The 11452-nt window shown below is 34.7% G+C and overlaps 1 long non-coding RNA gene across 1 annotated transcript; it reads right to left on the bottom strand.

Moving 5' to 3' along the window:
- Positions 1 to 10082: 10082 nt before the first annotated feature.
- LOC127846610 (uncharacterized) lies at positions 10083 to 11082 on the bottom strand. The gene is made up of 2 exons (XR_008033567.1): positions 10559 to 11082; positions 10083 to 10191 (listed from the first exon to the last, which is right to left on the bottom strand). It is a non-coding gene; the product is annotated as an uncharacterized LOC127846610 (long non-coding RNA).
- Between the last annotated feature and the right edge of the window lie 370 nt (positions 11083 to 11452).

Genomic DNA, 11452 nt, shown 5'->3' with positions numbered 1-11452 from the left:
GTATTAATTTGAAGTCAATTGGTGAAGAATGGTGCGGCAGAGGCCGACGCGTATTCCCACGCCGCATGTTTGACCCAGGGGGCGCCCCAGGTTTGGTAATGTGGCCATGCATGGTTGAGATTGACCGTAACTATTGTCTTAAGAGATTTCGAGTGCTTGACAGGTTAATGTAAGCCATCATGGAGAGGGGTGGTTTATGTGGGTTGGTGGTAATTTAAAAGATGAAGTTTCAAAAATAATTATAAAAATAAAATTTGGGGGGGGGGGGGAAATTCTTGGGTGGGGCATGGGGGATAGTTTAGGTGTGCAGTGCATTGTGGTATGTCAGGTAAGTGTTGTTTTGTCAAAGTATGAATCAAATGTGATCATATATAAAGAAGTTATGGCAATTTAAGCAAAATGTTCAATTATCTAAGTATAAAAGGGGCAATAATTCTGTCAAATGCTTGATACAGTTTTCTGCTCTTGTTTATAGATTGGGATCATGTTGGTAAAGAAGTATGCAAAATATGAAAGCAATATGTCAAAGGACATAGAAAATATTGGAGGTGGTATGCAAACTTTAACATAGATTTATCAAAAATATGCATATTCTAAGTATAAAAGAGCAATAATTCTGTCAAAATGCTTGATACAGTTGTCTGCTCTTGTTTATAGATTGGGATCATGTTGGTTATGAAGTATGCAAAATATGAAAGCAATATGTCAAAGGACATAGAAAATATTTGAGGTGGTATGCAAACTTTAACATAGATTTATCAATAATACACTTTAACTCCAATATAGTGCGGTCCGTTATAACGCTGTGTCCAATATAACGCAGGGGATCCTTGGATCCCTTTTTTTCTCCAACCTTCCATTTCTGATTCAAATCCATGTTATGCAACTTCATGTATTTTCATAAATTCAAAGAAGCTGGCGATCACAGCTTGATTGCTTTATCCGCCCGTTTAACTGATTTTAATCGATTAGAGGTTAAACGACACTCGACAGCTAATTGGTGTTAATCTGTTGTGTAATGTCAATAAAGGTGTGAAAACAAGCGAGTCGGTGTTTATTACATGTATTCCCTATCAGAGCGGTTCGATGCGCTAATTTCAATAAGGCAAGTGCAAGCGGAATAATTATCAAATTAAAGTTATTTAAAACTATTACCTGTTTATGTTCCGTATTTATCGTGTATTGTATTTCGTTGGTATAAAATATGGCTGTGTAAGTGTGTTATTGTTTATTATATGCTACACATGCTTGATAAATAAAGTTATCTTTGTGTGTGTTTAATGTTTCAGTACGTATACGAAAAATACATTTAACAAGGGACAAAATTGTCACAAAACCAGGTTTTCATTGTGAAAAAAAAATCTGATAAAGGAAGAAAAGTCAAACTGAACTTTTGAAATGAACAAACAAAATTAACCCCCTTTATAAGTTTTTTTTTTTTTTAAATCTATTTTTAGTCGTGGCGACCTTGACATTGGAGATATTGACGTGATTCTTTTGTGCGACACACCGTCCCATGATGGTGAACAAATGTGCCAAATGATTTTAAAATCTCACAATGAATGACATAGTTATGGCCAGGACAAGCTCATTTATGGCCATTTTTGACCTTTGAACTCAAAGTGTGACCTTGACCTTGGAGATATCGACGTAATTATTTCGCGCGACATACCGTCCAATGATGGTGAACAAATGTGCCAAATGATTATAAAATCTGACAATGAACGACATAGTTATGGCCCGGACAAGCTTGTTCCGCCAGCCCGCCCGCATTCGCCAATCTAATAACCATTTTTTTCCTTTGGAAAACCTGGTTTAAAATCCTGACGATTTATTTACATGCTAACGCAGTGTAATAGTTAACAGAGATGCACTTAAATTTTTGCCAGTTATCAGAAAGTCCACGGAAAGCACGTTTTTTACATGCTGCGTATGACGCAATAAAACATTTCTTTGTACATGTATCGTATTGCCTCGTATTGCATTCAATCTAAATTTAAATTCGCTCGTCCAATGAAAGCTGTGTCCCATAATGCACTGTACTAATTTTTCTGAAAAATGGCGTAGGCATATGAATTTGTTTACGAAGTTCGTAAACATATTTCTTGTCATAAATGTTAAACATTATTTTTTCGTAAGTGATGTAATTATTTTGGATTATCGGATAAATGTGCACATTAGAAAAGCGGTAGTTATACTGTTATCGCTTGATTCGGTTTACATGCATGTATTTGCGGTTGACAACACAGCATGAAGATACACAAGACCTATATTATAGGCTATACTTTACCTGTTTTTATAGCCCCTTAAATAAATTAGCTCAAAACTTATAACGCTTTCCGTTTATAACGCTGTTGCGTGGCTTGGACCCCGTCATCCGCGTTATATTGGAGTGACAGTGTATGCATATTCTTAGTATAAAAGGGGCAATAATCCTGTCAAAATGCTTGATACAGTTGTCTGCTCTTGTTTAAAGATAAGGGTCATGTTGGTAAAGAAGTACATGTATGCAAAATATAAAAGTAATTTGTTAAAGGACAAAGAAAATATTTGGGGTAGTACACAAACTTTAACATGTGCACGCTAACGGTAACGCCGACGTGATCAGGATAGCTCCATTATATATATTTCATATATATTAGTCGAGCTAAAAATGAGTGAAAATCTCTGACCCGTCTCCACCCCATCCCCTTTAACTTTTGACCCAGGGGTCAGATCAAAATTCCAAATAGTGCAGGGTCGCACATAATGCTCATAGCTACCATGTGTTTAAGTTTCAAGGTTCTAGTGCTTATGGTGTAGGAGATAGTGGCTAGGACAGACGGACAGACTGATGTTGGAGATAACCACAATGAACCTGTTAACAGCCAACTAACGCTGCCAACAAAGCACAAGCTTTACGTGTCAGGATGCGGCACTATCTATACAAACTGCATAAGGAATTACAAGACGCTTAGGGTTTGAGGGACACCAAACCTGATTATGAGTCTTCCACACCTTAAGCATCTTAATAACCCTTTGCATGCTGGGAAATTTGTCGTCTGCTAAAATGTCGTCTGCTGAATTTCTAAAATCAGCATTTTCTTCATTTTTTTTTCAAAGAATACTATCAGAATAGCAAACAGTTTGGATCCTGATGAGACGCCACGTTCTGTGGCGTCTCATCTGGATCCAAACTGTTTTCAAAGGCCTTTAAAATTCGGTTCCCGCACTGAAAGGGTTAAATATACTTATTTGCTTGTGTACATGTACCTGATAATAAATTATTATTATTACCTGTTTTGGCATCGACAAGCTTTATCAATTGGCCCTCAAATTTTGCACATAAACGCTACACGAGTTAGGCCTAGGATCATGAAACTTCATAGGTACATTGATCATGACTCGCAGATGACCCCTATTGATTTATAGGTCACTAGGTCGAAGGTCAAGGTCACTGTGACCCGAAATAGTAAAATGGTTTCCGGATGATAATTCAAGAACGCTTATCATGCCTAGGATCATGAAACTTGAAAGGTAGATTGATCATGACTCGCAGATGACCCCTATAGATTTTCAGGTCACTAGGTCAAAGATTAAGGTCACGGTAACCCGAAATAGTAAAATGGTTTCCGGATGATAATTCAATAACGCTTATGCCTAGGATCATGAAACTTGATAGGTACATTGATCATGACTCGCAGATGACCCCTATTGATTTTGAGGTCACTAGTTCATACATGGTGACAATGGTGTCAAAATTGTGAATTTCAGACTGATGAGAGTTATTTTCATATATTGTAAGATGCATTTGAAACATTTGAACCTTAAAATATTCCTCGGTGCAGTAATTTATATTCATTCATCAATATATGTAGAAATGTATCCAAGAAAATACACTTGTCATAGGTTCCCACATTTTCTTACCCAAAATTTTCGAACCCACATTTTTTTAGTTCCCACTCATTCCATCCCGCGAAACCCTTAAATATGCTTGATTCAACAAGAACCTGTCAATTACTGTGTATGAGTTGTTCCTCATACCCCACTGTCCCCACAGTCTTCTAACAGTCTTCTCACCTATACAGGTGGGGCACCCAAAACTGATAATAGGGCCTTAAATGGCACCTTTTTGACACAATCCTTACTTGTCATGTATTCTTGCATTGATTTCTTAAAATACTTTTTAAACAAAATAGTGAAAAGGCCCCTTTAAAACATACTAGTAAGCGGCTGTTGATTTAAGCGGCTCAACACTTTGTTTACAAATATTGAAAATGAAAGTGGAACTCGTTTTCTGTTAAATTAATTGTACAAGCACGTCGGGCTTGTAACATTGGATTTCCTACAAGCCAGAAAGAAAAAATACTAGTTTTTTGCTGTCGGACTAGTGCGAATTTCGACGACTGCTTTAACAAATTATTTATATATTTTTTTTATGCCCCCCCTTCGAAGAAGAGGGGGTATATTGCTTTGCACATGTCGGTCTGTCGGTTGGTTGGTCCGTCCACCAGGTGGTTTCCGGATGATAACTCAAGAACGCTTAGGCCTAGGATCATGAAACTTGATAGGTACATTGATCATGACTCGCAGATGACCCCTATTGATTTTGAGGTCACTAGTTCATACATGGTGACAATGGTGTCAAAATTGTGAATTTCAGACTGATGAGAGTTATTTTCATATATTGTAAGATGCATTTGAAACATTTGAACCTTAAAATATTCCTCGGTGCAGTAATTTATATTCATTCATCAATATATGTAGAAATGTATCCAAGAAAATGAGTATTCTTTGATTTATAGCGTGACATAAATATGTTACCACTCTGGTTGACTTTCGATACAGGGTTGGCTTCAGCGTACAGGTATGTCAATACTATATAAATTGTACGCTGAAGTTTCTTTAGCTAATATTTTTCTAATGTTGACAGACCATTGACATTGCTGGGGTTTGTTGAGTTAAAGACTTATTATCATCAGGGGCAGGAAGACATTATAGACATTAAATAGCGTATCATTACGTAGACAACAGTTGCACAACTGTATGCGTAAAAGGTAAATCAGTATATTAATAATTATATTGACAACTAGCTTACGTAGCAACGTCCGAAAATATGAAATATCCGACATCTATTTCAATATTTAAAATTCAAGATATAATGACTACTGAACTGTTTTACTTTAAGGATAAAACAATAAAACTATGTTTTAATGAAAATGAAACACAACAAACTAAATACTTATCATGATAACGGCTAAACGACTTATTATCCCAATATAACACTGTCATTGAATCGCACATTTCAATTAAAATTATTCCCCTTGAAAGTTAATGCATATTGATATAACGAATTCATCAAACGTTATCAAACATTAGTAATTTGCATTGCATCGGATTCCCACAATATTATGTGAATGTAAATCGGATCCGGTTGTTGTTTATGTGTCAAGCTCATTTTGCCAGTGAGATACTTAAATTTCTTGCGTAGTAAAATCGGCTAGATTGAACTTTACCGGTACGCAGTTGTTTACCACTATCAAATTTACTGTAAAGTACACAAAGATACTTACATAATTCTGCCGTATCTGTCTGAATAAACATCCACTGCACAAAATATAGACATTTGTATTAATGATTATTAAACACAATCATATTTTTCTGTGTTTATTGAATTAATAACACTGAGTTTCTTTGTCGCGTTACAAGATGGCGGATGTCTAACGCTGTTTGTGAAGAGACGTCACAATGTTTATCTGTGCGCGTGCCCTTTCCCATAAAAGTATTTAAACACAAAATACTCGAAAACTTGATTTTTGCCAGGTATAACGCCTACGCCAACAGGTAGATCGCATTCTTGTCCATAGACATGTCAAACTTCAGCAAACGTGCTGGGCCAGTTTTCAAGAAACTCAAATCGCGGCTATATGCCTCAACTTAACGAAACTTAGCCCCTTTATCATTCGTTCGAATGAACGTCATCAATGATGACGTCCAATACATCACTCATTCCATACTAGAGTTGCGACACCTTAAGGGTTTCGCGGGATGGAATGAGTGGAGAGTTCAAATCAAATTGAAAATCGATTATTTCAAAATAAAAAATTGGTACGAAAAAATATGTGGGCAGTGGGTACGAAAAAAAAATAATTTGGGTACGAAAACAAATTTGAGTACGAAAAAAAAAAGGGTACGAACAAAATAAAGGTACGAAAAACTATTTGGGTACGAAAAAAATGGGTACGAATAAAAAATTAGGTACGAACAAATTTGTGTACGTAAAAAATTTGAGTACGACATATGGGTACGAAAAAATTTGGGTATGAACAAATTTGTGTACGAAGAAATAATGGGTACGAACATAATATGGGCAGGAAAAAAAACTAATTTGGTTACGAAAACAAATTAGAGTACGAAAAAATAAAGGAAACAAACAAATTAGGGTACGAAAATTTTTTGGGTACGAAAAAAATTTGTACAAATAAAAATTTGGGTACGAAACAAATTTGGGTACTAAAAAAATGGGTACGTTTTTTTTTTTTTGGGTACGAAAAAAATGGGTATGAAAAAAAAATTGGGTACGAACAAATTTGGGTACGAAAAAGATTGGTACGGAAAAAAAAATGGGTACGAACAAATTTTGGTACGAAAAACATACGGGTACGAAAAAAATGGGTACGAAAAAAAAATTGGGTACGAAAACAATTGGGAACAAAAAACATTTGGGTACGAAATAATGGGTACGAAAAAAAAAATTGTTACGAAAAAAAATTGGTACGAACAAAAATTTAGGTACGAAAAAAATGGGTACGAAAAAAATTGGGCACGAAAAAAAAGGGGTACGAAAAAAATTGGGAACGAAAAATTTGGATACGAAAAACATTTGGGTACGAAACTAATGGGTACGAATTTTTTTTTAGGTACGAACAAATTTGGGTACGAAAAACATTTGGGTACGACAAAAATGATTACGAAAATCGAAAAATTGGGGTATGAAAAATCTAATTTGAATTGTCTAGCCCGTGAATTGTCTCCTGGGGGTGAATTGTCTTGGGGTTGCTATTAAGGCTACATGTACTTCCGGCCAAGCCACGTGTTTATAGCGATTGCGCACTAAAAAACACCACTTTTTCGTGATTTTATTCAAAAATTAGATTTTTCCCAGTAATAACGAATACGCCAACAGGTAGATCGCGTTATATGTACAGTTAATGGAAAATTTCATAGGGCCATACATTGTAACTCTGTGAAAAATCATCAGAACCGGCTGATAATATGCATGTCTCCTCTTGGTAGTGAAGCTTCCCATTAAGTTAAATTGAATTCCAGTCATTAGTTGCTGAGAAATAGCCCGACAAAAATTATGCACGGACGGACAGACGAAGCGGCGACTATATGCTACCCCCTTAAAAAATTTGGGGAGAGCATAATAAAAAAGTTGTGGCAATTTAAAGGTGGTACGCAAACTTTAAAATAGATTTATCAATTATATGCTTATTCTTAGTGAAAAAAAGGCCATAATTGTTACAAAATGCTTGATACAGTTATCTGCTTTTGTTTATACATTGGGGTCATGTTGGTTAAGAAGCAAAATACATGTATGAAAGCAATATGTCAATGGACATAGGAAATATATTCGAGGTGGTACGCAAACATTCCAATGCGCGCACCTACGCCGGGGTGAGTAGGATAGCTACACTATATATATTTCATATATAATAGTCGAGCTAAAAAGTAAATATACTATAAACAACAAGCTTACCTCAATCACAATTTTAATGCAATGCAGTTAAACAATAAAGTTACAATGATATGCCAGGGATTGAAACTAACTTTTTACTATTGTGGGCAACCATCTTTAGTATTTTGGTTGCCCAGATAAAGAATAACGAGCCCAGAAATATGAACATGTGAATATTATTATACATTTTTTAAATAAAATAATAGATAATTATATACATTTGCTGACAATACACATGTTCAATGCATGATGTATTATTATGAGCCTGAATTGAATCATGTCCTATTCCTATATAATGAATGTTATTTAACTAGTATTGATCCATGGTGATCAATTGTTTTTCAATTTTTATTGCACTGAATTGTTTTAAGATTTAAAAAAAAACAAGTTTACCAACTTTTGAAATTGAGTTGCCCAGGCCAAAATCTACTTGCCCCGGGCTCATGGGAAACCACTTATTTCCATCCCTGTATGCTCTTCATTTTCTGTTCTTCCATCCCATTCTCAAAATTAATTTTAAAGCACAATATTTTTTAATAACATTTGTATGAATTACTAACCATTATCACCCAAAACACAATTTTACAACGCTGTAATCGTGTCGTAGAGATTTAGTTTACTATTATCAGTGTTCTCTTTAAATACCGGCAGCCAGCGATTCTGCCCGTTACATTTACTCTTACATTTACATGACGGCTTTTTTTCCCAAATATATCAAGTAAATGTCATAAATGCTTTTGTTTTACTGCATAGTTGCCGGCCATATAACTGGTACTCAATTTTCTGGAAAACACTGAATTATGCATGAAAAACACACAATACTTAAAATCTTAGATTCGTTTTTAAAATAAATTGACACTTATAGCTTGTCGCCATTAAAATCCAAAGATTCAAATAATTTTCCACGAGGTACGTCAACAATTGCGTAATCAAATGAATGAAAAATAAAAGTAAACAAAGCCGGATTTTACATAAATTCCAGTTTGATAAACACAACAAGGTAAAGGTACCTTGTAGTCGGTGAGATATAATAATAATACAGTTAGTAAGGCTCGTACCCTGGGTACGGTAAATATACTAAAACGTACCCGGGAATTTTAACACTAAATCTGTTGTTGTCGGGTATTTTGTAAAAATTAATTATGTTTACATTTATGTCAATTTTCTGTTCAATGGCATTTATATTATCAAAACTCATTGTTAAAATCAATGATGTGATTTAATTTTAAATCTTAAATTGTTTAAAGTCGCGTCATTGTATGACGTCGTCAAGTATAATATTTTCCGCGACATCGCACGCTCACTTTTTACCGTCATAGATTTTTTTAAAGAAACATTATTTGGTTTGCAAGGTCCGTTAAATGGGGAATGGTTAAATGGTATTTATATTATGTTTTAACAATTAATTCATGCTGTGTAATAAATATTGAATAAGATATTTCGATATTGATTGAACATGTTTCAAATTGTTATTTATGAAACCTCTTATTCTAATGAGTGTATGCTATTATATTATACTTTGAAAAGCATATCTGTTGTACTATAATCTTATTATTCATTTTTTATTGTTAATTTCATTTATTGTAGAGAATCGTCAATGTTACATCTAGTTGCCAATGCTTGTCGTTAGTGTTAGTTTTCTATGCTTGTTATCATTGTTGTCAATTTTAGTCGTCAATCCTTATCGTCATTATACATGAAGGAAATAAAAGCAGAAACAGAGACGTATTCTTGATTACTTGATTATTCCTACGGCGTCCTCTCAACACTCATACTAAAAAGCATGTTGATGCAGATTTTTTAAAAGAGAAGTTTCTTTAAGGTAAACAATATTGTTTTACGTTAATCGGTAGCATGTTTAACAATATCGGGTTTTGGGCGGATATACAACTCGGATACAATCTAATATTTGCGGGTATGTTTAAGTTTATTTACCGTACCCGGGGTACATGTAAGTAAAGTTAAGAGTACCCGGGGTACATGTACTGGTAAGTAGTACCCGAGCCGAGAATGACCAATCGAGCCTTAGTAAGTGAGTGATGGTGTATGGGATAACATGCACTGAGGGTGTATATTTTTCATGAACAAGTCAATTGAAGGTGTTAGAGATGCATTGATCCATAAGATTAAAAAGGGTAATTAACCACGGGCTTATTAAAATTAAAATGATGACATTACATTGTACCAGCTGTTTATTGTTGCAATATTTTAAATAATGTAAACAACTTACCTTGTATTAAGTTGGCACATTGTTGTCAGGTGTAGAAACTTTTTATACTTATTTCTCTTAAGTTGCACTGGCTGAACCAAAAGAATTATGTAGTCGTTTCTAAATAATCACGAAACAACCTACTAATGCATATATGCTTGCCAGTTACTGAGTTTGTGCATTTCCATTCATTATAGTATCGGCCTTGGCAAACAGCGTAGAATCAGATGAGACGCTGTGTGGTGTCTGCTATTTCGTTACGCTGAAGATTTCCATATCGGATTATCCGCGGGTGTTTTTATGTCAAATGTTATGGTTTTTCAATAGATCGTATACTTATCGTCAAAACAGCGAATTAGCGTTCACTTTATATCATTTCTGATGATCTTATTTTGTAAATATTTTCTGAGTGTTAATTCCTACGTTGCTATGTCGTCAGCCATTTTGACGGTTGCTTTGTTTACTTTCGGTTTCCACTATAAACGAAATTAATTGATTTGCTGCTCGCGTTTATTTATTGATTAAATAATAAATTATTAAACCCTAATAATATAATTGTCTCAATATCATTTATATTCAAGATATTATCGGATAAATAGAATACCATTCTAATACCAGTGTGTACTTACATTTATCTCGGAAAGCCTAGCCGTGTAAACCTCTCTTCAACTCGTCGCACACAATACGTTGAATAACACATAGATTTATGTCATGTTTATTAAAAAACCACACTGTGCACAAAAGACATGCATGTGTACTTCCGATTGATATTCAAACACAATTATTACGTCTTTGTTTATCGATTAAACGCCTAACTTTATATTAAATTAATAACGCGTAACGTCAGTTTCTTTGTTTCGTAGCAAGATGGAAGCTAGCCTAAGCGCCTTTCATGACGTCATGCGCGCGTGCTCTTTCCCATAAAAATATTTAAACGCAAAATACTCGAAAACTTGATTTTTCCCAGGTATAACGCCTACGCCAACAGGTAGATCGCATTCTTGTCCATATACATGTCAAATTTCAGCAAACGTGCTCGGCCAGTATTCAAGCGCCACAAATCGCGACTATATGCGCCAGCTTAACGAAACTTAGCCCCCTTTATCATTCGTTCGAATGAACGTCATCAATGATGACGTCCAATACATCACTCATTCCATATTAAATGTTTGCAAAAATACTTCATACATATTCCAAAAAGGTTTCTTTTTTCTTACTAGAGTTGCGACACCTTAAGGGTTTCGCGGGATGGAATGAGTCGAGAGTTCAAATCAAATGGAAAATCGATTATTTCAAAATAAAAAATTGGTACGAAAAAATATGTGGGCAGTGGGTACGAAAAAAAAAATAATTTGGGTACGAAAACAAATTTGAGTACGAAAAAAAAAGGGTACGAACAAAATAAAGGTACGAAAAACTATTTGGGTATGAAAAAAATGGGTACGAATAAAAAATTAGGTACGAACAAATTTGTGTACGAAAAAAATTTGAGTACGACATATGGGTACGAAAAAATTTGGGTA

Source organism: Dreissena polymorpha, chromosome 9, assembly GCF_020536995.1.
Source record: "Dreissena polymorpha isolate Duluth1 chromosome 9, UMN_Dpol_1.0, whole genome shotgun sequence".
Classification (NCBI taxonomy): Eukaryota; Metazoa; Mollusca; class Bivalvia; order Myida; family Dreissenidae; genus Dreissena; species Dreissena polymorpha.
The sequence above is the reverse complement of the archived record's forward strand: the minus strand, read 5'-3'. Positions and strand labels throughout refer to the sequence as shown.